General features: G+C 37.0%; 1 protein-coding gene across 3 annotated transcripts in view; it reads left to right on the top strand.

The window, feature by feature from the left end:
• TMEM117 (transmembrane protein 117) overlaps positions 1-27,737 on the top strand; it is a 179,917-nt gene that overhangs the window by 82,603 nt on the left and 69,577 nt on the right. The gene's annotated exons all lie outside the window — the stretch shown is intronic.

Genomic DNA, 27,737 nt, shown 5'->3' on the forward strand with positions numbered 1-27,737 from the left:
TCTGGAACAGTCTGGTTTTGGATGAGATTGCAGCACAAAACTTTTTCACTGATTGGGGGAAGAAAATAATTTTCTTTCTGAAACTGAAATTGAAACAATTGCCTCAGCTAAGATGTGCAATCAGGAGCTGTATGATAAAATTGGTAAAGATGGTTTAAAAAGTATTATGGAAGGAGTATTGGACCAACCATGCACATTCAGCTGAAGATCTTTACTGGATTAAATGTATGGTGAAATAAGACCTTCTGTATCCACAGGGAGAGATTAGCAGCAGATGGCAGTGGTACACAGCAATACATTTCATTAATTCTGAATTCCTTCAGAATCTGTGGGATGAACTATTAGACACTGTATACAGTGTAGAAGGGAAAAAAGAAAAGATGTATGTTTTATTATGAAAAAATAGATCACAGCACTCTTGCCTAAAATAATGTTGAGAATGTTGTACATTATCTGCTCGTCTCTACAAGGAAGAGCAGGGTTAAAACTGGTAAATTAAGAAAGACACTATTGCTGGTCTTAAATTGCATAATTTTGGTGGGTGTTCAGCTGAGAAACTTTATCTCTGATGCTGTTTTGTGGAGAAAATGTATTTAGAATATGTCCAGAAAGTAATGGCCTAATCAATCAAGTAACCAGAATATTACTCATTTTGTGTTGCATTATGCCTAAAAATGAAAGATTATTGTCACAACAGCTGCAGTACCTTAAACTGTATTCCATGTTATCATAGGTCAGCACAACCCACAATATAGCAGAGCAATTAAACAAGTGCTTGAGCAAATACAGCACAGAATTGTTTCATGTGCAGTACTGCATAATATATGAATTGTAATATGAGAAGTCTTCTCTTAACAGCTCTGCTATGAGCCCTAAATTGAATTGATGAAAGAAACCTGAATTGTAAGTGAAATCACTACCTCTGTCTTGCCTGTATGGAGAAATCTTAGAAATTGTCAAACTTAGGCTTATGATACTCTAGCCAGATGGTATTTTATTTTTTTTTATATCCATACTTGTGATCGTGCTCAAGAAAGAATGAAAATTCAGTATGTTCAAACCCAGTTTTTATGGAAATAATCAGATAGGTTGGCTTCCAAAAGCTCTTTGATTTTGCAAAAACCTAAATTTGTGGTTTTGTTAAAAAAAAAACCTGGTCAAAACCCAAATCTAACTTGGGTGCAATTCTGCTGATTGTATCAGACTAAAAAATATAAAATTGCTTCTTAAAAACTGAGATATTAAAAAGTTTCAATGGATATTAATTAAAATTCATTATAAAACTTCATTTAATATAAAGCACTCAGTAAGATGACTCTAATTTCTTCTTGGTCTCTTCTTATTTTTATTTTACATTACTTGAAGTGGGAACTTGAAGTACTTTTTTTAATGGATAGAGAGATTGTCGAATTTCACTTAAACTTTTCTAAGTACTTTTAAAACCTCCATTAAAAAGCTATTTTTGTAATTTCTTACAGTACTACACTTCTCCAAATCACAAAAGAAATCATTGCCTCCTACACTGGCAGTAATAGAAAAGGGTTTGCATTTTGCAGACGCTAGGGATTGATCTTCATAGCAACTCATGGAGATACGTATGCTAATATCCCCCTGTTTTACAATAGAAAGCTGAAACAAAGGAAAAGGGACAAGAAAAAAGGGAATTGGTGATGGAGCTGAGACAAAACCCTGCCCTCAGTTTTGTATTCATCCCATCCCTGCTCTCCTCAAATCTTTAAGGGAAATTATTCTCTCTATCCCCAGTGATGGCAGCATTCTAACAGGTTATCTGCTTCTGCAAAGATGCTGAATAATTTCTTCAATGGGAAATTGCAATGGAATGTATGTGCACTGGAGATACTTCCAAGTGGTGAATGCCTCTGGACTGAGCTCCCCTTTCCCCTGGCTTCAGCTGTATGTGAACCCAGAGTACATATTTTTTTCTATGATGACTTGTTCTGGGCTCATTTCTGGCCTGTCTTCTCTTCTGCTTGTATTTCTTTTATAACTTGTATATAGCTTGTATAACTGTACCAAAGGGATGATGCTCATACTAATGTGTAGTTGCAGAGAATCAAGGCACATATTCCCTTTCTCTTAACCTGAAGAGGTTCTTGCTTAAATTTTTTTGGCTCATCACGTGATGACACAAAATTACTTTTACCACCCAACATCCTAATTTTATTGGAAAGAAACAATTTAAGTAGAGTTATTAGACAAGATAAGGTTTTGTGTCCTGGGAAAACCAAGAATACTTATAGGGAGTATAGAAATGCCAGAAGTTGTCCCACAAACCAGCAGAGTTGAAACATGTAATGGTTTACTGTTAAACATCCCTTGGGAATTAGGGAAGGTAAAGGAATACTTCCAGAGTGTCAAGGATTTCCTGATGAAACATTAAAAGAACTTCACATGAAGTCAGAGGTTCATGCAGCAGTGAGTAAATTAAACCATAACACAAATAAACCAGCAGGAATCCACATGCAACAGCAGTGTGAAATCAAGGATTGTTTGGGCAGTAATGAGAACAAGCATGTCAGTGTATCCTCCAGAACTTTAAATTTTGCCTTGAAGTTAGGAAAACTGCTAAGAAGAAATGGTATTTAAGTTATTTAAATTTCAAGATGTATTTCAAAGGCTATCAGGCATTAATAGATGAAATAATTGGTGTGTGTGCATGTTCCTGAAAGGCAGCCTTTCTCGTGTTCTGCTGTTACTGATACAAAACAGCCTTCATCTTTATAAGGCAATTGAAGGCAAAAATTTATGACTAAGCTGATCTGTGGCCACAGAAAGCTTTGACTCATTGATTTCCCCTGAATTTCCTGTCCTGTGGTGATTTCCATGTACATTCTCATTGGTGTGACCAAGCCAGACTGGGCCTGTGTCATCTGCAAAGTTAGCTTGCTAGCCTACTGCTTTATTGATTTACCCTATTTACAAAGTTTTCTTATGCTAGTTGGTAGATGAAGGACTATTAAATAAGTTAGGCAGCATGAAGGGCCTGAATCAGCCCCATGGTGCTCAAAGCCAGATATTTGGGAATGATTTCAGAACAGATGCCAACACTGGCTGACTATATTCCTCTGTGAGGTCGCTTCTCTGACTTCTTCTCTGGTCAACTCTACACTTTCTTTCTCCTTTGGAAATGCATAGAGATTTGGAGCTGAAAATATGATGTTGTGAGACCTCCAAGCCATTTCAACATTACATGCTGTTGCCCTGTTGGGTTATTGAAGACTGTTTAGCACTCGCTGGAATAAAACCTTGGATTGCAAAAATGAAATCTGAATTACTAAAAAGTATTACAAAGATCCAGTTATTTGACAAGAAGGGATAATAAGGAAGGTACTGAGAATTTAGCTGTAATGTGGAGTTTGTATTAAAAGCTCTGATATCTAACCACTGAATGATGATGTCTCCAATTGTTGCCTCAGAAATCAGCTTTTTCCTCTTAATTTTCTTTTATTTAAAACTCATTGCTTGTCATTCATTTCAAACTGTAGATGCTAAAAAAAAAATTGTCTTTTTCTATTCTTATTTCTGTGTGTCAGTATTCTGGGATATTCTGAGTGGTACCCAAATATCTTTTATTTCTGGTTCTGCCTGTCTCTCTTCTAGCTCTCATCCTTTCTGTGCACCACACAATATCTTAAACTCCTAGTATTTCCTTCTGTCTTTGTAATTTGTTCATTCTGAATCTCTTGCCCAGTATTTTTACACTGAACAGCCTCTCCATACACATTACACTTCAGTTCTTTCACATGGAATTAAAATTCTGACCACTTAATTAATGATAATTTAATCAGTCTAATAATTTATTGTACTTCTGTCTTCTGTGTTTTATTTTTTGACACTTCTGTGTTGTAAAAAAAGGTACTGAATATTTTTCACTGGTTATGGGCAATGGAATAAGTCCTGCATACCCCCACGCTTGCTGTTTTCCTGCTGCCATGATAAACATGATGAGTAGTCTGTTTTGATGCTCAGAGGGGACTGTGTACAAGCTTACAGCTCTCCCTGGCACCCAGGACTGTCCTTGCTGTGTATTTTCTGATATCTACATGCTCCTCTTCAGCCAGGAGAGACCTCTCTGTCAAATGGGTCAATATTATGTAGAAATGAATCCTTTTTACTGAGGTTTTAATCAGTGCCCCACCAGACTATACAAAAGAAACTAAAACTGGGAGATTTATAGGAATACAGCAGGGGCATGGCCACAGCAATCTGCTAGCCAGTTCTAATGGCTATACTTTAATAACACAGTTAAAGGAAATTGCAGGAGACAGTGTAGGCTGAGTTAACCCTGGCTGTAACTTTTATCTGTACAGAGTAACATGAGGAGGGCCTTGGTGAGTGTGGTCCTTTCTCTTTGGTTAAACATCTTTACACCTGCTCTTAGTAATGAAGCACAGATGCTGGTGACATATATTCACTGCAACATGGTAATGCAGGGCCACCTTGTCAGAGAAAACTTAGATTGACATTGGAAATTTTGATTCGTTAAATAAAATTTATTGCTAAAATCATAATGCATTTCAGAATAAGGTGTACAATTGCAGCCAATGATCAGTTCATTTTTGGAAGAGGAGTAGATTGAATAGCTTGTATTTAAATAAAAATAAATTCTAAAACTTGGTAGCAGCACAGGAAAATGTGCTCACTTCACTGCATTAACCTGTGAACAGTTCATTGATGAACGTCACCAGGCAGCAAAACCTGTCAACATTACAGAAGCACTCAGTGTGCCACCCATGCAGCTATGGCTTGTGATCCTCTGTGCAAAGTGTCCAAATTATCAGCATTAGTACTGATAAAGTCAGAAAAAACATTTTCTTACTGATGATGTTAGAGCCAAGGTATTTTTAAAAGAAAAGTCTGATTCCACATGCACTTTTATAGTCATTTAAATGCAACCTCATCAAAACTAGTTTGACAATGTGAGAATGATCATCCCACAACCCTTACAGCAGTATTTGTGTAAAAAGTAGTGTACAGATCAAGCCCACAATGCAGTCAATTTGGAGGAGCCCTTCAAAAGTTTTAAGAGAGCTCCCACTCCTTGTGCTGTAGCTGCTGCTCCAGTTTCAGTTCACTTATAAACATTGAATCCAGCCCCCAGCATCATTGCAAGAGGTCACTTGAGAGAAAAATTGAATTATTCATTGTGTTTTTAAAATTTTTTGAACTTCAAATGTTGAAGAGCTCACAGTCTATTCTATACAGTGTACTGAATGACTTCAGAGAGCAGTGTTGATTTTGTTCTTGGGGTTCTGCTGCTGTCCATAAAGCATTGAGGCAGTGTTTTTGTAGTGTATGATGTCAGAAATGCAATCCCTTGAGTGAATGATATGCATTTGCATTCATGCCAGGTCATCTTATTACCCTAAGGTTTTTACTCAGTCCAGTTGCTTTCACCAGCTGACACATCTTTGAACTCTGTGCAGCACTGTTCTTCAGTAACACCCATATCTCGGTTAAGGATAAAGTCCCAGCACTGAAGTGTGACATCATGATAGTATGAAGAGTATTAAAAGCTCAGTCTCATTCCTTCTGATCCTAATAACTGTTCATGACAGCCTGTGCTATTTTTCTTTCAGATGCTGAAAACACTTGTTAAAGTGAGTTAAATTTTCTGAGACTGAATGTTACTTTCCTTTTACAAAAATATTCAAGAAGATATTTTTCTGTCCATCTGAAGCACTGCACCGTTTAAAATACAGCACTTCTAAGTGGGCTGCTTTGAATTTCCTGTCACTGTTGAGTTCCCCAAAGTAAAAGTAAAAGTACTTTATGGGAGAAGGAGGCAGAAGTGTCTTTACTGGTGGTAAGGACCATTGTCTTTCTAGAGAAAGAACCTGAATTTTAATTACCAGTAACTCTAATCCAGTGAGCAAGAAATTGGGAAGAATGACTTGAAACTCACTTTTCAGTAATTTCCATTGGCCTCAGTAGAGGATATGTTTGAGACAGAGTAGGTAGGCAGTTTTCTGGGCTTTTTTTCCTAGTCTAGGAACCACAAAATAAGTGCAGTTATTAAAGTATTACACCTCTCACTATGTGTGCCTATTTTGCATTTACAACTGGCAATGATTATACACTGAAGGCTGGTATCCAATCCATCCACCCATTTTGCAGTTTGGTGGGGAAAAAACTTGTGGAAGATCTGAGAATTTTGGCTGGTGAGATTTAGTCGTTTCCCTCTTTTCTTAATGGTAGTGCTCTCACCAAGATTTAGCTTCTGCAAAGTTAGTTCTTCTGCATTGCTGAGCTTCTTCCCTTGGCTGACAGCTTCATTGTTCCAAGGGAACAGAGCTGTCAGAAAAGGTCATCACTGCAGAGGGGATGGAGGTCTCTCAAGTACCCAAGGCCAGTCCCACAGAGAGTTTTGAGGAGCATGGAAATAACCTCCACCTGGACTCTGAAATCGTAAGGGAGCTTGTGCAGAGACCAGTGTGCCAGAAGGATGCACTCACAGTGGCTTGTGTTGCTAAGCAGACTAGCAGCTGCTTTTGTAGCAGTGGGAGTTCTTTTCACAGTGTGTATTTTTCAGTCTTGGATACTATGAGATGCAGTGATCAATCTGGAGGTCACACGTTTGTGGATCCCTGCTGCCAAGTCTCTGTCAGATTGATTCTGAAGAGAAGTATATTTTTCAGTGCTTCATTCAACAATAAGTTGATGTTTAGTAAGGTGGCAGATTTTCTTCATTTCTTTGTGGTCTTTGTTGGGAGTGAAGAAGAAGAAGTAGTAGTTTGACAGGGTTTAGGAGTGGTTCTTGTATTCCATCTATCCCATACATCTTCAGAATACTCAGTTTCCATGGGTACAGTGTGAGGCTCATGGGTTCCCCACTTTGCTCATATGATGGCAGCTGTTGACTAGATGATTAAGAATTTCCTGTTAAGAGCTGCAGTTCAAATTTATCTCTGTATCCATGTCTGTATAACTAAGGAACAACAGCCCGTCTGTAATCTGAATGTTCTCTGTGCTTCTCAGTGTTTTCTTTTTCTTTTAATTTGCTTGAAAATAACAACTAAGAAGTATTTATATTAAAGTAATTGGTGCTTTAAGAAAAACCCATGAATATCCTTTTTCTAAATGAAAAAAAGAGGAGATTCAAAAGCATGTCTGACAGCTAGACTAACTGCTCTGTGGAAACAGTTTTCATGTCATACTCTTGAAATATTTTTACACAGAGCAGTTAACAAGACCTTGAAGGATTATTCAAAATCATGTTTCTACAGAGAATATATTGCCTCACATAGATACTGAATAAAAGGAAGAAAACACACTACTGTCACCTCTGACATTACTGCAGGATTTTATGGATTTTCCTGCACTGGCTTCTGTTAGTAACAATAGGAAAATCACTTATTTTCAAGTATTTGTGCACCTTACTGATTTTATAGGCAGCCTACCAACCCTTAATTCACCAGAAATGTTAAAATCTAGGCAAAAGAACTCTTTGTGAAGAATGCTGATTAGAAAGGGCATGAAAATTCAAGGTGAGGAGTCTGGCTCCTGTGCTATGCTCAGCAAGGCAACTTGCTAACTTAATCATTTCACTGCAGCACCTATGTGCTACTAATGATTGCTGCCTGTGCTAATAACTAAAAGGTGTTACAAGCAATGCATGTAGCATTTTCACTTTCATTTGGTAGTATGTTGCAAGTATATTTTGAAAAACAAGAGCATGGGAATAAGAAAACCTAGCCACAAAACAGCCATGTGTGTGAAATTAGTTATCCAAGTCACCCCATTGCATCTTGGAATATCATGTTATAATTCTGCTGCATTTTCTTGCCTTGTCTACAAAGATAAAGCTTGGAGAAAATTAACTGCATCTACTGAGGAATTCAGTAATAAGCCCAGAAGAATAATAAAACTGTGTTTAAGTCAACAGCTTAAAGGAAACAGCTGTGCAAGAACAATGGCTTTTGAAACAGGGTGTATCTTGACAGAAGCTCAGATCCTGTATATTTCAGCCTTGTTCATTTGTCAACATCAAGGCAAGATAAAACCTTGTGGGATTAAGTAAACTCCATATCTAAAAATACAGTTTGACACTGCTTGTAGACACATGACAAGTCTACAAAGATAATATATTGGTAGTCTTTTCATCTAGAAAATAATATGTTTTTAAGGAGGGTGAATGCCTTTATTGAATTTAGATTCAAGCAGTTTAGTATTAGTACCTTCAAGGAATTTTAGCCAGATGTTGTATTTTTCTCCTTTTCAGACTTTTCAAATACAGATGGTAAGGAAATCATGCGTGAAAACTTCTAAATAGAACCTTTAATTAATATTTAGAAACTTTTTTGCAGTCGGCATGATTTCTAAAACTAGTTACTTAATTTTTTAAACTGTGACCCATGATTGGAATTTTATTTAGTTGATGAAGATTTTTTGTAATTTTAAGTTCTGTATTTCAAATGTACTTTCCAGCAACTTTGTAGCATACCTGTTCCTAAACTGAGCATGCCATCCCCATTGATGCCAGTTGTGCTATATGCATTACATATTGTTAATGAGGAGCCGTGACAGGCACCCAGAGTGTCAGATCTGTAATTTCTGTCAAACAAATCTGATGAGAGTACAATAAAACATGACAGGAAAGTCTGACTGCCTTATGAAGGACAAGAGTGCAGGCAGAACAGTAAAGTCTAGGCTGAACTCTGTTCTCTTTTAGGTGGATTTAGAATAGGGGTCCTTCTTGCCATACAGTCACATTAATGGACTTGCCCTAATCAGTGCAATGGAGAGCAGAATTCAGCCCTTTCATCCTTTTCCATAGTAACTTTCCACTGATACTGGCAAGATGCAGTTCCTGAGTCAGACCTGCTGTTAACCTTCAAAATGAGCAGAAGGTATTTTGGGATCCCATGTGAATCACAAACTTCTCCATTTTCTTTTTGTTTGGAAAAGGCATTTTTATTGCCATGGGTAGAACAGCTGAGACTTTCCTTCCACATCAAACATCAAAATGTTACCTTTACAAAGGGCAGATCCAAAGAGATGTGTCATACTTTTCAGGCATGTGCAACATCCTGCATATTTCTGGGAAGATTCTCACATTGTTCCCCCTCCAGTAGGTGTCTGGATGGTAAGCCATACTTCCATTATCTGCTGTATTTGCATCATATTGTTACTAAAATCTCAACAAACAAAAGGAAATATGTTGGTTTTGGCCAGCCATAGTTACACTTCATCAGTCCATGTGTGTGAACCTCGCTGCTCTTAGAGGAATGAAGTTTGCACATTTATAACTGGAGCTGCAGGTGTAAAAAGATCACACTTTTTGCCTGGCAGATTGACAGCAAATTGGTGATGGTGGTGCCTTGAAAAGGGATCAAACAGCATTGCTATTTATCAGTCACTGAGAGCTGAGTCAAAGCTTGAGGATATGTTGGAGCAGAAAAGTACAAATGTAGTTTGAAGCTTTTACTGTCTTCTAATGCCCAAGTCTGGGACTAGGGGTCTGAGCCAAGAAATACTGTTAGCTTATAAAATGATTTTAAATGGAAGTCACATTAGACTGTTTTTCACACAGAAACAAATATCATGTGTCTGCAAAGACAGCTTCAGAAAAAATGAAGCATGTCCAAAACATTCCCATAATTTATTATTTTCTGTGATGAAAAAGCAGTGAAATCTCCAGTACAGCAAACTAGTAGAGCTGTCTGAGCAAGTACCTTTGAACTCTCTGAGCTGAAATTAAGTGGGCTTTGTTCATTTGCCTTCCTTAACATTTCCATGTAGTTGGTACTGCTTATCTGTTTGGGTTTTTTATCTTTTATCCTCTGGGAACTATAAAGCAGCATGTTCTTATTGCTGTGATGATGTGGAGACCAAACAAAAGTCTGGAAATGAAGATGCTCATGGCCATGCAGAACTTTCTTTAACAGCCTCTTCAGTGTCTTTTACCACCCACCAGTTTCAGATATTCCAACCACACATGAGTAAGCAGAATGGCTCATATGAACCTTCTCCATCAGCTTCAGCACAAAGTCAGACAGCTTAAAATGGTGCCAAAAGCTTGTTATTTCCATCTCAGGAAGCTAAAAATAGATTTTGAAGTCCCCAATTTTATTCATAAATGGAAAATTGTCATGAAACAACGTAAGCTATAGGAATCTGCTGCTAGTCATGTTCCAGCTGACAACTTAATCTATTCCTAATTATTGTTCCATAATATTTATTGTTTGGTTTCTAATTTATAGTGCAGTTAATGTGAAAGGAGCATAATTGGAAACCACAGAACTTATTTTCAAGATGGAATTTTGTTGCTATCTCACTACTAAAAAGATAGAAAATATGTTGCAAGTTCCTTACCTATAAAACTTTTAAAAACTGCTAAAATAATTATGATTAATGATATTTCTCTAAAAGGTGACACATTTGTAGAATGCTAATATGTAGAGTGCTAATAAAATAGTGCAATAATTTAAAAACCAGAAGCTTCTTGGATCAGAAAAGTACAGGCTCTAGAATGTGAAAGAAGACCCACTCAAACTAATCAAATAGTCTAATAACAGGTAGAAAAGGAAGAATGACCAGAGGCAAAAGGTATTTTAGTTCTATTTCAGTATCTTCTTACAGCAGAATGAGTACTCTGAAATATTTTATTAAGGGCAGCCATATGTATGGTGTCTGTGCTGACTGGACATTTTGCTGTAAAAATAGTATAGATGTGTAAATACTATATATTTAGAACGTCATATAAGAATTTTGGCAGAGAAATGCCCTTCACAAAATAGCACCTTTCAGAAATATCCTGCTTAGTGCTGAAATGAGGACTTTTATGATGCTATGGCCTAAAAAGCATATCTAAATATGCCTTGGTTTGCTTGTGTATGCCCTTTTAACTGATACTAATTTTTCCATTTGAAGTACTTGGTTCTTTGCTTCAGTAACATTTCTGCAGCAGCAGAGTATCTTCAGCTCTTTGTCAGCCTCCTTTCTAGAAGCACTTTCTTACTGCCCATTTCTGTTTTCTAGTATTTTGAATTTATTTTGCAATTGAAAATTGCAGCGGAGTTGTGGCAGTATAGGGACAATGCAGATTGCCAGAAGGCTGGCATACTTTGAGCTTTCTCACTGACTCCCAAAGAAGGTTTTTAGATCATTTTTTTGTAACCAGAAGCATCAATGGAGAAAAACCCATGGAGGACAAAATTAATCTTTGAGCTTGTACAAAAAAAAGTCTTAAGCCTTGAGATCCTTTGTTTATTTATTAGGCAATGTTCTTTCATTATAGGAATGGGAAGATACTCAGTGAGACAAATCTGAGGATGGCATGCTGCTGGGAGGCAGGTGGCACACAGGACAGTAAGAGGGTGGTAGACAGTCCAGTGTAATAGATTTCTCTGCCTTAGAGACTGGGGCAAGAGCTTGAGCCTGGGAATGCTGACTGCATTTGGCTTTGCAGTCTGCACACTATATACTGTAAAGTCGTTGTGGCACTGGGACCTATGTCTCAGACAGGAAAAAGTACTTTTTCTTATGTATAAATTAATATTTTTGTACTTGCATGTGTAGTCACCAAAAAGTGACTACCACTTTTAAGTGTGCTATTAAAAATCCACCAATAAAATAAACTAACGTAATTTTAAAAACTTCAATCCATCAAGTCATTAATTTTTTCAAAAGCATACATCCTCCTTTTTCTCCTTGTAAAAAGGCCTAATAGAAGTGTCTGACAGAGGAAGTATGCAGATATGTGTGGTATTGTCCACAAGGGTCCCAGGATGAGGGAAGAGACGAGAAAGTTGACTCCATGTATCAGAAAGCTTGATTTATTATTTTATGATAGATAATATATTAAAACTATACTAAAAGAATAGAGGAAAGGATTTCACTAGAAGGCTTAGCTAAGAATAGAAAAGGAATGAAATAACAAAGTCTTGTCTCTGATCGAGACCGGCCGGACAGGTGAACTGTGATTGGCCCGTAATTGGAAACAGCCTGATGAGGCCAGTCACAGATTTCCCCCTGTTGCATTCCACAGCAGCAGATAAGATTTGTTTACAGTTTGTTCCTGAGGCCTCTCAGCTTCTCAGGAGGGGAAAAATCCTAAGGAAAGGATTTTTCATAAAACATGTCGGTGACAGATATGTAGATATATATCTATCATATATGACACAGGAAATTAAACACCCATTTGCTGTTTTTATGCTACCTTGATTGTTACACTGAAACAGTTAACAAATAATCTTGTTTCTAATTCTTTTAATCAATTGTATGCAGGTTGCAAGTAACAGCTATAAATATGTCCTGTTTACCATCACTGGTAATTCTCAGCTTTTTTTTTGTGATTTTGTTTTGGGCTTTGTGAGGTTTTTGGTAATTGTGTCAGAACTGGAAGGAACATTTTTACTGAAAATCACAGAAATATTGCTTTTTAATAGTGACTCTGGCTCTAACTTTTAATACTAGCCGTGGCTAAAGAACTGAGACTGAAGGATCTGATTCTGCAGTCAGTCCTTCCATAGCCTGATGCCCAGCTTGCCTGCAAATTCTCTGTATAAATTGTTTGCAGGATTATCCCAGATATTTCATAGCTTTATTTCTGTATTGAAAATTATTGATAGCAGACACATCTGTGTGGAAAGCCAGGGATTGGGAGCTTTGCAATACTGGATTCAAGAGCTGTTCAGATTTATGTCCAACATTATTGGAACCCAGGAGTTTTATGGGTGAAGATACATTACCAGAGGTATCTGACACAGAGAACCTTCATTCAACAGTGATAATCACCTTCCTGTTTGAAGACCAGTACAGAAGAAGCCCCAATGAATCAACAATTGATAGAACATCATTCAGAGCAACGAAAAATTCAAGTCTTCTCATGCTGAACTTAATTGAACTGCTGACTGCTGAATACAGGGTTGCAACAAATCCATAGTTTCAAAACGAGCACAAGAAGCACAAGGAGGGTGCACAATGCATAGATGGCAGGCCTGGGTCATAAAAATGAAAGCAATGTTCTGTGGTCCCTCAGAATTAATCTGCCTGTGTCTCAGGAGTTAGATCAGCTGCCTGTGAACCAAAGCTGTGTGTGTAGATGGCATTGCAGTCCACTGAGTGGACACGCTGCCTTGTACTGGTGACAGTTTTGAGGTTTCCTTGCTGGGCTCTAGCATTGCTCCATAGTGGACCAAAGGTTTATGAAGACTTATATAAAGTCTCTTCACATGTTTATCCAATGAGATAGTAAGGCTTGAAAATCACTAAGCAAATTTTCATTGCTCCTCTCTGTTTCTTCAGTGATTCACATGGCAGCACTGGATTCTGTGAGCTATCTTAATTACTCATGAATGTGAAAAATCTACAGACTACTCGAATTAGGAGTATTTTATAATTAATAACTTCAGGTAGTATCTAATTTCTGTCTGTCTCTCAAGCATATGATGACACTGGGGTCTTAGACCTGAACCTTCTGCTCCTGGAGGTTGTGTCTTTGGTCTGCCTTGGCTTGGTTCTTGTCCTGGGGGTTGGTTGTTTGTCTTACTTAAGCAACTGTTTGAATTCCCTTTCAAACACTTCAATAATTAATAGACAATCTGAGATGTCCTATGAAATATCCTAGTGCCTTGTTTAAAGCTGCAGTTTTCTTTAATCTAGGGATAATCTATCTGTCAGGGTCAATCCTTTTGTTTTCTTAAGGAAGTGTGAAGAGCTCTGAATTGGATCTCCATTCTTTTGCAACTATACATTATTATGTCAATTTACTAAGCTTATTTCAACTCATACTCTCATTTTTAGTATTTTATCTTTTCCGCACTTCTCACACTCTGTCTTCCATCTCACTCTCTTTCTAGAATCTCTTTCAGTCATCTTTGACTGTCTATTTTCTTGTTTCATTTTTCTGTCAAAAAATGAAAAAGGCTTTCAAAGCTGATAAGGGTCTTTATTAAATTTTGGATTTGCATAGGATTCAGGAGGCCCTATAGCAAACTAAAATGCTTGCATTTACTGTATTTTTACATGAAAAATGCTTCATAGTAGACCTAAGGTCATATCAATTTTAGCTAATCTAGATCTGTAATCATATTTCATTATTCTTCTGTTATAAAATGGTTTTGCCAATATACAGAGAGGAGCTGCAATTTCAGTAAAACTGTTTACAGACATTACTAGTTTTCAAGCATATATAGATAAATTTTATCTGCTTATATAAATAAACCTTAAAAATTCTGTTCCAATTTTTCAGCCAACTGACATGGATATTTTCATGAGATTCCTGCTTATGTGACAAAAGAAATCAGGGAATGTGTATTGCACCTTTATGCATTATACATGCATTGAGCATCACCACTTATATTTGTCATTTATGCTTGAAGTGGTTCCACTTTAATTTGGCTGGGTAGTATTAAACCAGCAGTATGCCTCCTAGGTTAATATCCACCTGGGTTAAAATGCAAGTGCATCAGCCCAAGCTTAGTTTTCAACAGACTGCCTTTCAAACTGGAATCAGAGTGGAGTTGTCAGGTGCAGTCTCACAGTGCTCTCATACAAATGGGCTGCATAGTCCTGGGCTGAGTAATTTGAAAATATATTTTTTTTTGAGCAAGGACATAGGATTGACAGTGAGAATTCAGAGGCTTCAAAACTGTAGTCTAAGGACTGGTTCAAAGGTGACCTAATATAGTTAAGGCAGGGAGGATGAAACTCTAGCAAAGCAGAACACACATATTAGAGAGGTGGTGCAATTTAAAGTAAATCAGCTATAGATATACATTTTCTTCAACTAGTGCAGTAGTAGATATCCAGTAAAGATAGTATCTTTATCTTTTCCAAGTAAAGTGAATTTTTTGTCTCATATCACTTGAGAATATGTAGTGACTATTTGAGAACACTAATAATCTAACTGAATCTTTGCCCTCTCTTTACAGTAATAAAGTAAAGATATAATTCTTTAAAGTCCTTCTGTTTATGCTTATAGAGCTTTTTTTTCTCATTTCTCAACAAAAATTTCTAGAAGATATTCAGAAAATATGATGTGGGATCTGGAGGGCAGATTTACATTTCCCCAAAATGTGGTGGCTCCCTCCTTGTGCCAAGAGAGAAAGGCAAACAGCTGGAGCTCAGCCAAATGGTCTACTCAGAAAAGCCCAAATGATAATGCTTCTGGGATATGTTAATATCATAAGGGAGACATATATAAACATAGCATGAATAGAATAAAGGTGATTTCAGATTGTACATCAAAGCTGGTTCAAGCATGTGAATATAATCTGCATTTCATTTCCTGAGAACTCTGGGAGAAAAATCAGAACTACTTTGTCCAAGAAAATGATCAAAACACCTGATCTGGCTGAATAAAAGGGGTAACTTAACAAAACAGTCAGAAGATAAATACTAAAATAAAGATAAAAACTAAAATACTGTGTTTTTACTAAACACAGTATTTTAGTTTTTAGAGGCAAAAAGGTCAAAGTTTAAAGCAAAAGAAGCCAGTCTTGTTATATATTCTCCATGGCATTATACTTAACTTAAAACAGCTTAGCAGCTTCACTGGAAGCAGCTTACCGTCATTATTAGTATAGAATTTGCAGATATTGGAGAACATCCATTATTGTTTTGTAAGAAAGAATTTAAGATACTAATTATAAACCTTTCAAAAATTATGGCAAGAGAAATGGACAAAGTCTAAGAAAGATGTTGCGAAGTCAACTGGTTTTCTACTAAATACCAGCCAGATAATTTTCAACAGAAGGTGCATGGTCTTAAGAAAAACACTGATTAAAATACTTAATCAAGAAGGCCGAGATGACAAACAAGACCAGCTGTAGAGCAAAGATTGTACCATATCAGCTGTGCACACAGTATGGCTCAGCCTTGAGAAATGTCCACATGGGAAGTAGTAATTGACCACAAATTGTTGCTCAAAAGAGAATCTGATAAAAAAATCTGCTTTACACCATGTTGATAAAGCAGTATTTTTTAATTTGAAACATCTGAACATTTAAGCAAACTAACTTTCATGTAACGTTGGTCTCCTTGAGCTTTTTCTCCTTTGTTCTTTTTTTGAAAGAATGTATTGGTTTTCGCTACAGTGTTTCTTATAAATATGTATAAGGCAAAAGTATGTTTTAATGAGTGACCATTAGCTGATTTCCCTTGGTCTTGTATGTAGACAGTAGATAAAAAAACCAAACATGACTAACTAATGGCATATAACTGTGCAGCCATGATCTAATGTTGCTTGTTTTCTTCTGAGTGGCATCAATCCTGCTTCCCCACGGGATAAATGTTTGCAGATGGATAGTCATGCATAAGAAACCAAAAAGAAAACCTGAAAAAAAAAAATCTTAATTCTTTGTTTATATAAGAGATATTAAATTTCAAATGAAAGTGTACCAGGGGCTGAAAAACAACTGTGTTTTAAGGATTGTGTTCTCAAGTGTGCTTGAAAGTGGAACAAATTTCTTTCCATTCTCTTTGAATGTTCTCTTTGCCCAGAGGTCCTGGTATTCTTTCACTTATTATTGAGCAAAACCAACCAAGGTACAAAGTTCTGCCTATGCTCAGTATCTAAGCATTTTGGTTAAAGACTGCTATTTTCTATAGCCAAGGGCATGTGAGAATGCAGTGTTCCTACCAATCATTTCTAGCAATCATTGACTTCCCAGTCTGCAAAACCTCTTATCTACTTACTGTCAAATTGGCTGTGGAACATATTTCAGCACAAGTCCAGAAGGGAGTGTAAAATTCTGTCCCTAGAGATACTGCAATTTCTCTCAGCTCTCTTTTTGCTGTACCTCCTTTTCTGAAATCCTCTCTAGCAGCCCAACAAGTACTTAAGAATTCTTCACAAACCCTTATCCCCTGTGTGTCTTCAATACTCTTCCAAACAAGGATCAGTGTGAAACATTTTCAGTTGTATCCATTAATGTTTAATAACCAGCTACCCCTTTGGTGCTTACTGTACAAAAAAATATCAATATTTGGAGCTGTTAAAATTTGTAATATTTTTCCTTGACTCGGAAGTAGCAGCAATTTTATCTTAAAGCCCAAGTGGAGTTTTGTGTGGTGTAAGAATGTCTTATCCTCTGCTTTATTTGAAGGCTTCAAATTTGGTGGAGAGTCTACAAAAACATGAACCATAAAACCCGAATGAAAAAAAAATGAAACTTAATGGTGATATCTTTCTTAATTTGATATATCTGAGATTAGGTAATCAGACAATTTTAAGGGAATAGTATTATCACTTGAAATCCTCAAGGCCTTGAATATTATGATTCTTTAATAGAGACAACTTTAGTTATGATCTCAATTTTTTTAAATAACTAATCCCAAAAGTTCCCTATTCAGGGAATAGGGACAGTCATTTTGTGTTCTTCTTTTAGCACTCGGAATTCCTTGAACAATGCCAATACAGTTTAAGAGAAATCATTATTTCTCAGCTTTCTAATAAGATGCTACATCCTCTTGTGAATTTCTGATGGGTATTTTTACATTTTAATTATAATCTGAGTTGTTAAAAAAAATGCCTAGGTTTTCTTAAAGAACATGATCTAACAGGAGAAATAATTGACTTTTCAAAACAAAATATTTATTATTCAGAATAGCAAATGACTTTGCAACAGAGTCTGGAGATTTTCTTCTGTTGGAGTGAAACTGGTACCAATCACCTTCCACTGAATACCTTCCATGAGTACTCTTTATTCTGGAAGTAAGACCAAAGTAATTTTTTACCATTTAAAGAGGATTGAACAAAACTGTGGCCATGCCTGCACCTCAAGTGCAGAATTGCACAGGAAATGGGGACAAATAGAAGGATTTATAACTTGTTGATGGATTATGTTCTCAGTGTGGTTGTAGCTTCAGTATAAAAATATAATTAAAAACAATTAATGATGCTGCCCATAAATCTGTCAAAGGACCAGCAGCTGCACATAAATATTATTCTAGTTGTATAATCCTTTACAGTATGACAAAGAAAATATGGGAAAGAGCCAATGAAAGGTTTTTCAGAAGTGCTTCATGATTTTTTTCAGGTTGCTTTCCAATAAGAGTTTACATGAGAAACTTGTTTTGTGCAGAATTTCTCTCATTCTCTATTTAGACTGAAAATATTGTCGTGTAGTAGCTGTGTTTGCCTTGAGTGGAGAACAGAAAAAGCCATGTAAAGGAAGTTTCAAGTTCCCCTTTACTTACTCCAGGAATGAAATGGATTGAAACCACTCTGAGCTGTCAGTACATCACAGCCTTGAATCAACTGGAGAAGCAGCATGGTGCCAGCAGCATGGAGGTGGATTTTCATTTAATTAGGTGCCTTGTTCTGGCAGGAGGAGACAGGCGAGTGTCTCAGCAGAGTGGCCTGTGTGCCTCCTGCCCTTCGCCGGGGGCATCCCAGAGCTCACATGGTTCTCCTGTGGTTATGTGCCTGGATGCAGAGAGGTGGAAGGCACAGAGCAAACATCAGAGCTTGAAACCACATTCTTCATTCAAACACATTCATTTGTTTTTACTAGGTTCTGCGTCATGTAGACACCAATAGAGAATTTTGAAAGATATGCTTTTGTAACTCTATTTACCCTATTTAACTGTTGATCTAGAACCAACTGTGTAAAGTGAAATCAATTCCCAAAAAACAAGTCAGAATCACCCATTGTATCTCACATTCACTCATTCATAACAAGATACTCCCTCTTTAGTCCCGAAGTGGAAGTTAATGGCAACCTCCCAAATAATTAATTGGAAATATGCTATTGTCACAAAGTATTGTCACAAAGGTTACTTTTTTTGCTTCCACACATGTCACCAAATCACATTAACACTGTGTACTCAAGTGTTGGACAAGTGTTATTTATACATTTGTTATTTATACATTTGTTGTTCTTCTTTCACCCCTTTACTCACAAAATATACATGATTTATGCATTATATTATTCATTTATACATTTATTTGTTGTTCTTCTTTCATCCCTTAACTCACCAGATGTAATTAAAAAGTATTTGTGGGAAAGGAGAAGGCTTGTGAAAGGCACCAAGTGACATGTGTGTTCTCACTTTTTTCTGAAGAGCAAGAACTTCCAAACTACGATTGTCAGAACAGCAAATGCTGACCTCCTGGCACTTAAAACATAGACTACACAGACATTGCAGTGACAGTTTGCAACTCTAACTGTGAGTCTCTGAGGGTATCATGATACAAGTAAAAATGATGGCACTGCTCAAGAGTGATAGCTAATGGCCCATGCAGAAAGCTGTCTGCATCCGTTAGAGCACACGGGTACGTGCAAGCGCTACTGAGAAAATTGTTAGATGGAGATGTTGAAAGAAGACAGGCCTGAAATTAAATTTGATCAGTAGAAACCTTTGTCTTGTGAACCTGTCTGGCATGAGACTCCTTCCTGTCTTGGGAACTGATGTTTATTCCATGCCTAAGCTGTTATTCTGCTCTACAGCAGGTACTCTGGTAAGCTTCCTGTTTGCAAAGTCCAGAAGAACTGTCTTTAGAGACGTAACTACTCCCTGTCAATGTACCCAGAATGGCTAGCAATCTATCCAGAGCAGCTCAGCATCTGTGTTGTATGTGCCAAATAAAAGCAGAATTTTTTCCCAGTTTTTTATTGCTGCAGATAGTGACTTCCCTGAATTCTATGTTCTGTATGGGACCAGGCAGTTGAACTTGGCTGTGATGGGTACATTCAGACATCAAAAAAATTTTTTCTAGGTTAAGACAGTCTCAGAGGATGAACCACACCTTAATTACTGTGTGCCACCATTTGGTGTATAGTTTCATATGTGCTAAAACAAAACCTCTGTGATTATGGGCTGTGATTGTACAGCTCAAAGCTGGGAACCTGTAAATACTGAGGTAAATGAGGAAATGCTTGTATTCCTCCAATATTCCAAAATATTAGGCATCCAAACCTAATTTAAAAATTGCTATTTGAACTTTGCAAAAAAATTCCCTTTCAGCATGAACTCATTTTGAATCTTCTGCCATAGGCTACCTCTGTACTAATCAGGGGCTGGCTCAATTCTTTCTTCTTTGGTGCTTTGGTTTGTAGATAGCTGTACAATGTAATTCACAGGATTAAAGAAAGAATAAGTTGTGAAGAGTCTGATTCTGCAGCTACAGAAGATGAGGCTTGAAGGCTGCTACTTTGCCTAGGTGTGTCTTTAGAATTAAAGTCAATGGATAATGCCTGTGGCATTGGTTAAGATATAAGCACTGTTAGATCCATGACTAAAATTTGGCACACTAATTTGACTGCTTTAAGCAATAACCTACCTCACAGAAGAAAACCAATGCATCTTTGGTTTTGCATCATTCCCTAGACAACTTTGCAGTTTTAGGCTCAGAAACACATCCTGTGGAAACATAGGAAAGTATCTCTGTCTCTGATATTTGCATTGGTTGGCTCTGCTCCCTAGGTTGGGTTACCCTTTTGTGATATGACTTCTCTGTTCTCTAAAATCCTTTGCTTGATCCCTCCAGGACCTGCCAAAAGAACTCTAAAGATTCTCTAAGTATCTCTGTCTGAAACAGCCTACATTTCTGGCACAGGATGTGTGAATACAGCCCTTTCCTATGATAAAACCTCATCGCCTATGAGCCATCACATATGTCATTAATTGGGTTAATGACACTTGGGTGAGAAACACTTAAAAATGTAGGAAACCATGTTGGGATTTATATTGTCAGACTTTCTGTGCCAGCAGTGTGATCATTTGAGCAGGTTCTGATTTATAGTGAAGAAAAATAGGTACATCTTTACAACAGAACCTATTTTGAAGTGAATTTCACTCCAAAAATGTTTTTTCTTGTCACTGACATTAAAAAGAATCTACATTGATTTTGATGCATGTGCCATTGCACCAAAAATGGCATGAATTCTGTCTCTGGCCTTTCACCTGAATCTCCAAGCTCTCTAAATGAGTAAAGCAAGCTTTCCTGCCATGACAACCTGAAATGGAACTGAGCTGAATGCCTTAAATGAAAATCATGATGTGGCTTTCTGTCTTGCACTTTGTCTCTAATATGTGACATTATCCAGACCTCTGCCTCTGCATTTGTAACACTAGTAAGGAAGCTGTGAAGCAAGAAAAAAAGTCTTCTGAAATGTGCTGTCAATGATTATCTAAACAGCAAGTGCTTGCCACATGGCAGCCAGGACATTTTGTTGCACGTGTACAGTGATTTGTGTGCACAGTAGGGACTTGAAACATGTTAGGAAATGAAATGGCATAGCTTAGAGATTTTCTGCAGAAGCTCTGTTTCAATTGTAAAATTGATCCTAAACAGTTACTTATATGTATGAACTGTCAAGGAATTTCCAGTTAAAAGAATTTTTTTTCTTAAATATTAATTTTTTTTTTTTTTTTAAGATTTGGCTTTTAAGAAAAGCAAAATCTGTTTAGAAATTATTTCTGCTGGTATTGGAATACAAAGTATAATTTCCAGAATAAGTTGAATAGACTTTAAATAATTGCAGACCAATTTCTCCCTAACTCACCTTTTGATATCTGAAGTTTTTTTACCAGAAATTAATAATGGGCTAGATGTTGGCTTTGTGGAGCATTCGGTCCTAAATGAATTTGGAAATTGAAAGAAAATGCTGTCAGAAGTGATTTTTCTAAAGTTGAACCTAAAGTGTATATATTTCTAGTTGTTGCCATCTTGTTGAGTTGTTATCCCAGCATGGATTGCACAGAAACCATTATGACTATATTCAGAACCAAATCAAGACATTCCAGCTAAAAAAGAAGAGGCTTCCTGCTTCCTCAGTGGGTGGAGAAATAAATTTGCATGGATCAGTAAAGATAGCATTAATTAACCTAAGTCTCCTCCATCTTTATGCAGAAGAAGTTCTTTAACTGGTTTTGGTGAATATTTGGGTGTAAGACACTACACATGTCCAAATGTTGTGGACTGGGAGAATAAGAGCTCATAAGAGCAATACTTAAAGCATGGTGGGAAATAAACAAATGCACAAAATTGTATTGGAGACCATTGTGGGAGCCACAAAAGTGAACCATAATATTCTTTATCACTTATATTGGTTACTGAATTGTGACAGCAATTTAAAGTTGTTTTTCCAGATTTACCTATTGTTAGAACAGTACTTGTTCGTAAGACAAGAACAATGTTCTGGCTCTGATTAAAATGAGAAAGCAATAAAAAGTATATTGAAGGGGCCATTTTGTCTCTGTGATCGTTGTTGCTTTGAAAATGCAAATATGAAAAGAATTCATTGCAATTAAATGCAAGGAGAAGAAGCCTAAAAGAAGCTTTATTTTTTTTAGGGTAGAAACCAACTAAATTAGGAATGTTCCAAAATAAAGGAGGCAGACAAACTTTAAAATCTAGTAGTGTATTTACAGCTGACTAATAATATTTATCTTGAAAAATATCACCCTCCTTATAGATCTGTAAGCCTAATTACAAATATTTGCTAAATTTGTTTTCAAACACATATTTTGTTTATTCCAAAATGTAGCAGAGGGGATTGAAATAAATTAACAGTTATTTCAGAAGAATGTGTAACAAACTTCTTGACACTACTGCTCAACTGCCAAAACAATTTCAGAATTAAAAGAAGCATTGCTTATTATCATGTGTAATCTGTGTAACTGTTGAGATATGATCACAGAATCACAGAATTGTAAGGGTTGGAAGGGACTCCTGGAGACCACCTAGTCCAAGCTCCTGTCAAAACAGTCACCTAGAGAAGATGACACAGGAATGTGTCCAGGTGGGTTTGGAATATCTCCAGAGGAGAGAGACCTCCACAACCTTCCTGGTCCTTTTCCAGTTCTCTGCAACCCTCTGTGGGAAGTTCCTCCTCATGTTGAGGTAGAACTACTTTTTTCTCAGTTTATGGTTATTGCTCCTTGTCCTACCACTGGGAACCTCTGAAAAGAGTCTGGCACCATCCTCTTGGCACCTGCCTTTGGGATATTTATATGTATTGAGATCCCCCTTAGTCTTCTCCAGACCAAACAAGTCCACCTCCCACAGTGTCTCCTCATAAGATGAGATGCTCCAGACCCCTCATCATCACTGTGGCCTCCCCTGGACCCTCTCCAGTAGGTCTTTGCCTTTGTGAGCTGTTGAGCCCAGAACTGACACCACACTCCAGATGTGGCCTCACTAGGGCCAAATGGAGGGGCAAGATTGCCTTCCTCAGCCTGCTGCCCACACTCTTCCCAATGCACTCCAGGGTACCATTGGCCCTCCTGGCCACAGGGAACACTGCTGGCTCACAGTCAGCTCTCCTGGTTCAGCCCTCCAGGTTCCCCATAGTCCTTCTCCACAGAGCTGCTTCCAGGAGGTCAGCCCCAGCCTGTGCTGTCACTTGGGGTTAATCCTCCCCAGGCGCAGGATCCTGATTTGCCTTCTCTGAACCTCATTAGGTTTCTTCCTGCCACACTCTCCAGCTTACCAAGGTCCCACTGAATGAGAACAGAGCTTTCAAGTGTATCAACCACCCCCCACAGTTTTACATCATCTGCAAACCTGTTGAGGTTTAATGACACTTTGGTGAGAAACACTAAAAAATGTAGGAAACCATGTTGGGATTTATATCATCAGGTTTCCAGTGCCATTCTATCCCTTTGTCCACATTGCTGATAGAAAAGGTAAGACTGTAGTATTGAGGAACACCACTGACAGCAGGCTTCCAACTGGATCCTACTTGTCTGACCACAACCCTCTGAGTTCTGCCATTCACCAGTTCTTGATCCACCTCACTGTGCATTCATCTAACCCACAATTTCTGAGCTTATCCATGATGGTACTATGGGAAATAGAGTCAAAAGCCTTGCTGGAGTTGAGACAGACAACATCAGCTATCCTCCCCATTGGTCAGATGGTGACCAATCTGATACCATCATAGATGAGTATCAGATTGGTCACCATCCACAGAAGACAATTTTCTCCCAGAAATCCAGATGAACAAAGCATAAAAACATTTTCCCTATAGGTTACTTTTATGCATCAAGTGAACAGCTCCACAGTTTTTACGTATTTCAAAGAAGAGAAAAGTGATGGATAGAAACTTTTAATGACTGAGTACTAAATGTTTGGCATATGATCACTGTGGTGTAGTACAGCACTTAAAGACTGAGATATGATAAAGAATTGATGTGCAGTTAGTGGGACACCTATATATAGCTCTTACCTAAAAGCACATAACAGCAAGGCAAGGGAAGTGTATCCCCTCAGCGGTGTGCATTAGCTCTCATTGACTTCACACTCTGACTTCAGAAAACATAATTACTTTAACCTGATTTAGCCCCTGCTTTTTCCAGAAATAATACTCACATACTTTTCAGAAACACAGAGGCAGTGTTTGGTCTTTGCAAAGCTATTGATAGATTCTTTTGATGAGAATGCAATGTTCATAACCTTGCCATGGGAAACTGCCCTCTGGCCTGTCCTGTCACTATGGCATCCTTACAATTTCTAAAAGATCTTAGAATTTATGATATTTATTCTTACCAATGAAATGCCCCAGTTGCAGGGCTGAAAATAATGTTTCTTGTTTTGAGTTTGGGGTGAGTGGAGATGGGCAAGTTATGCACTATTTAAAGGCTGAGTGTCAAGTGAAATTAATGTAGTGGTACTTACAAAGAGGTTTATGATTTAAAATAAGATATTTAAAATGATAAGATTATAAAACTTGAAAAAAATTAAAACTTTTAATACTTGAATCATGTATTTGACAGTAGTAGATAGGTATAGTAGTATAGTAGTAGATAGGTATATTTTGTCAAATGCAGTTATCCAGGGTACTCCATTTTCCAGCAATAACACCATGATGTCACGTCTTTCTGGCTGAGTAGCTGCACACACACAGCTTCTTTATTGATATTTTATGTTGGAGTCCTACTGTCCTTTAGACTTTTTGCTACTCACTGCGTTATCAAAAGAATACAAAAAATATTTCATATTTCACCATTTGGTTAGTGTTGTCAGGCTTTTCTTGTGGATCTTGGATTCTTCTACCTACTGTTGAATTCTGGAGAGTTGCTATTACCCTGTTTTGATGATTTGTCCAAGTATGAATAGAGCAATGAAAATTCTCTGTTAAGAGTTTGTCTACACTTCATGAATATTGCAGCGTAGAATATATTGTGATATAAAGCCCAGAGAAACAGTTTCTGCAGCTGCCTATATGAAGAAGTGCTACTATCAAACCAACTGATGTTTATAGTTTCATATTTCTACATTTCTAAAATGCAGCCTGTCAGATGAAAACATCTTGGCCAGCAGCCTGTGCTGCATCAGTTTTCTGTGGGTTATCCCTTTGTGCTCTGAAGATGATGATAGTATAGTTCCTGCTAGTGGAGTATTTGGATGATACTTTGTAGGCATGACCAAAGTGTGAGGCCATTTTCCTTTGTTGTTGTTGTTGTTTTGGGGTTTTTTTGTATTTTTGTTGGTTTTTTTTTTTTGGTTGTTGTTGTTGTTGTTGTTTTTCTTTTCTTTTCCAGGAAATTTCACTTGCTGTTAATTTATAAGGGATAAGGGATGCTTTGCCTTAGCTGACACTCCCAGTGCAGAGGTTGTCTCTGCTGGGAAGGACCCTGTGAGGTACAACACAGCATCACTTGACATGAGTGTCTGTGGAAAGATGTAAAGTATGTGCAGAGTATCCTGAATGACAGGCTCAAAGAGTAACTGCATGGAAGGAATAAATGATCCTTAAGGTGTCTTACTGCTCCACTTGGTACATCTCAGATATCTTAGGCACCTTACTATTTTGTTTGGGGTTTTTTTTTGAAGTTTTTTATGATTTTGCTTTCTGCACTTCTTGTCTGAGAAGGTTACTTGCTCTGAATGACTTTGAATCCCAGATTCTTTTTTCTGTGTGATACAATATAATATTACAAATTACTGTGTAATATACTGTATAATAGAATCTATCATAGGCCAGGTTGGATGGGGCTCTGAACAACCTGGTCTAGTGCAAGGTGTCCCATGGCAGGGAGGGGTTGGAACTAGAGGATCTGTAAGGTCCATTCAAACCTAAGCCTTTCTGTGGTTTGATAATTGTATCAGACATCGAAAGGATCATATAAAAAAGAACAATTTGATTTTTCTGTAATAGAAAAATGGGAATCATAACATTTTGCTATTAATGACAGCAATTTATCTTTTTTAAACCATTATGAGTTAGCCTCATAATTGATATATCATAATATGAATAGTTTATAAAGTCATATTTTATAGGGTAAAATAAAAATTAAGATGCCATAATATATACAAAACATAGTAATTATTAATGGAAATGGAGTTTTTTGTAGCATTTGTGAGACTTATAAAGTCAGGCAGTGTGTGTGATACAGCTTTGCTTTTACAATTTAATGTAGTGTAACTGTTTCTCTAATGAGACACTAAATGAAATGGAAATGTATACATTGTCTGTAGTTGGGGCCATTCCTTTTCCAGCTGGAGCAGTGTAATTATTGATTAAAGTACATTGCATCTCCTAGTTCAAGAAAAAAATACATTACTTAATTACATTGTAAGTGGCCTTCCCTATTTTATTTTGATTATCTAAGATGCGAGCAGACATTTACTAAAGTGTCCAGTTTTTTTCTGTTCCCCTGTATCAGCAATGTTTTCAAACATAGTCCAGTAAAGCAGAAATAAATGTATGCTGTCCAGGAATTACATTGTGAAATACAAATAGAGAAAAAAAACCCACACATATTTCTTTACATGAAGTTCTGCAAATTAAATTAAAATTTATATTTTTTATTTTTCTAAAAACAATGGGTATTAATACATATTTAAAACTTGTCCACTGTATGACAGTGTTGAGTGCTTTTCTCCTGTGAGCTGTTTTCTACAGTGCCTGTCCTTGACCAAATCAGAAAATGAATTTGATTTCTCTAATGCAAAAGGTAATTGGATTTCTCTTTATGGAATGCATCCCTTTAATGACTGTCTCTGCTTTAGCCAATTTAGCTGCAACTGACCTGACATTGATCTGGTGATATGACTTTAAATAAATGCCAAAGTTGGGAGATGAAAGACCAGCTATTTGATATCAGAAAGCACATCTGCCTCATCTTGCCATTTTCCTCAGAAAATATCTCCATCTCAAATGTCATTCTTATGAAACATGCTCCTTTGGTAATTGGTCACAGAGCTGCAAATTGCATCCTTCTCCCAAATATAATATTTTTCCAGAAAGCATCTGGAGAAACTATTTTGGAACTTGAGTAAAGCCTCTTGAAACAGCTGTTCCTCTTTGCAAATATTCATTACTATGTAAACTCTTCCTAAGAGGAAAGAAAAGTGTTACTAAATGAATTGAATTGAATCTTTACAGAAGTCTTATTCAGCACTAAATATTTACTGAAATATTTATTTAGGTAATTGAGATCCTATAAAAAATGTATTATAGCCTGCTGATCAGAGAAAAGATTTACCCACATTAACCAGTTATTAAAGGTGATATTTTAGGATATTATCTGTTCTTTCTTAAGGTTAGGTTTAATGGAATAATAAAAATTCTAGAATGTGCATTTCTATTTATTTAACACAGTCATTATCCTTTGGACCCAGCCCAGGCTAATACACTGAGCACTTTTAGCCCCAAATGGACTTGATGCTAAAATTTAGCAGCAGAATCTATTTTTAATTTACTCATTGGCCACATGTTCTCTTTGGTAAACACTCTTCATGCCATTGATTGAAAGTGGTAGCTTACACTCTGGATGATAAACTGGATTTTAAAGCATCTGTGAAATTTTGTCTTCAG

This window comes from Serinus canaria, chromosome 1A (assembly GCF_022539315.1).
Source record: "Serinus canaria isolate serCan28SL12 chromosome 1A, serCan2020, whole genome shotgun sequence".
Lineage (NCBI taxonomy): Eukaryota > Metazoa > Chordata > Aves > Passeriformes > Fringillidae > Serinus > Serinus canaria.